Source organism: Poecilia reticulata, unplaced genomic scaffold (assembly GCF_000633615.1).
Source record: "Poecilia reticulata strain Guanapo unplaced genomic scaffold, Guppy_female_1.0+MT scaffold_241, whole genome shotgun sequence".
Taxonomy (NCBI): domain Eukaryota; kingdom Metazoa; phylum Chordata; class Actinopteri; order Cyprinodontiformes; family Poeciliidae; genus Poecilia; species Poecilia reticulata.
In genome coordinates this window covers 42,033-43,971 of record NW_007615031.1, presented here as the reverse complement: position 1 = coordinate 43,971, position 1,939 = coordinate 42,033, and the positions used below count along the sequence as shown (strand labels likewise).

Genomic DNA, 1,939 nt, shown 5'->3' with positions numbered 1-1,939 from the left:
GGACAGAACCAGGACAGAACCAGGACAGAACCCGGACAGAACCAGGACAGAACCAGGACAGAACCCGGACAGAACCAGGACATCAAAGTTTGTTAAAACTCTGACAAACAGGAGATTTAAATATCTGGTTGTTATATTTTTAGATTTATTTAGATTTTTAATTCCTTCAAACAGACAAGATGGCCGCCTTTCTGTCGTTGCCATGACAACTCCACCTGAAGACACCAGACCTTTTACAGCTTTAAATAATTTTCACACATAAAATATAAATCAGATCCGGTTTAATGATTTTACATTTAATCAAAGTTTAGGAAACATTTAGAATTTTATATTAAACAAAAAGATTTTGATCATATTTTTGTTCCATCAGGAGGAAAACGAACCGAATCATCTTCACGTCCAGAACCGAACAGAAACTAAGTGTTTAATAAATGTAGATAATTATGTTGCTGCTGAGATGCTTTTGTTTAAATGTTTCTCCGTGAAGTTTTTCTGTTTTTCATTTTCAATATGAAGGAATTTCAGCAGCGACTTGATGATGAAGAACAAAATAAAAACGTTTCAGTTTCTTTTTGTCCCGTTTGTCTAAAAATACAAACAGAAACTCCTTCATGCCAGCAGGGGGCGCCGTTTGAGCCGTCTGGTCTTGTGACCAGAAGGTTGTTGGTTCGATTCCAGCTTCACACTCACTCTGGTTGTGAATGGGTGAATGTGAATGAATGAATGAGTCTCCAGGGTAAAGTTATTATAAATATTAGTTATTTAGTTCAGTTGGTTTACTTTCCTGCAGAAACAATGTTTGGACCGGAACCGGATCAGTAATCTGACCTAAAGGGAAGTTCACGAGGAAAGAGTACTTTCAAAATAAAACAGGAAATCAGGAGAGAAGAAGAAGTTCAAAAATAAAAACCACTCCGACGACAGGAGCCAGAATCAGAACAGGACGGCTCACTAGAATACAGTCGGTTCTGATGGTCTGAACCGGGCCGGATGTGGTTCTGCTTTCAGCTGCCAGACTGGTTCTGGTTCTGGTTCTGCTGATTTGAGGGGAAAAGAGAAACTGGACCAATACTGACTTTGTTTGGGGTGTACAAACTTTCTGATTGGTTTTAATTCATTTAATCATGTTTTTTTATTAACTTTAGTTTTTTATTTAATGTCTGAAACACAAAGAAACTCGTCAGTCTGCTGTGACGGTTCTGGACCAGTGAGAGGTCCGAACCCATTAATGGTCTGTGACCAGTGAGCCCAGCAGGTCCTGACCCGGTAACCAGTACGGTCCTCATCGTCTCCATGACGACAGGGGTCTGTGCGGAGGGCGCAGCCGACACCAGAACCCTGGACCCGGCTCCACTTTCTACTGGACCCTAACCCACTTTCTACTGGACCCGGTTCCACTTTCTACTGGACCCGGTTCCAGGAGCCGGTATTGATCAGCAGGATCATTAGCTTTGTGGTTCTATATCGATCTGAACCTCTGCCAGGTTATCATTAATATTATTGACGAGTATTGATTGTAGTACAACAGGCTGAAGTCGATCTTGTGCACGTGAGGATTTTGTTTCAGGTCAGGTTTCACCTGGTTGGTGAATTATTGATGGAGTTGAGCCTCTGTCTCTGCTAGACGATCACAGCCAACAGAAGACGATCATCAGGAGGCGGAAAGACGGAATCAGGAAAACAAGAATAAAAACTGGAAGAGAAACAGAAACCGGACAGAAGATCAGATGAACATGGAGCGATGAAGACTGAGGAAGAGGAGGAGGATTCCAGCAAACCCAGGTGAGTCTCTGTCTGACCAATCAGAACACAGGAAGGGAAATCATTTCATCCAATCGAAAACATTAAGAAAAACTTTTTATTTGAATTAACAAAAACCCCAAACCGATTATAATCATAGTGAAAAGACATTTTTATATCCAGCATTTCTGATCCCAGT

At 41.3% G+C, this 1,939-nt stretch overlaps 1 protein-coding gene across 5 annotated transcripts in view; it reads left to right on the top strand.

Moving 5' to 3' along the window:
- Positions 1–9: 9 nt before the first annotated feature.
- Positions 10–1,939, top strand: part of rnf224 (ring finger protein 224) — a 4,635-nt gene continuing 2,705 nt past the window's right edge. For 3 of the 5 annotated variants that reach the window (XM_017303324.1, XM_008402589.2, XM_017303325.1), the window contains exon 1: positions 10–1,782. The gene's annotated coding sequence lies outside the window, so the exon portion shown is untranslated. The remainder of the gene's footprint in view (positions 1,783–1,939) is intronic. The other 2 variants (XM_017303327.1, XM_017303326.1) reach the window with 2 other exon arrangements.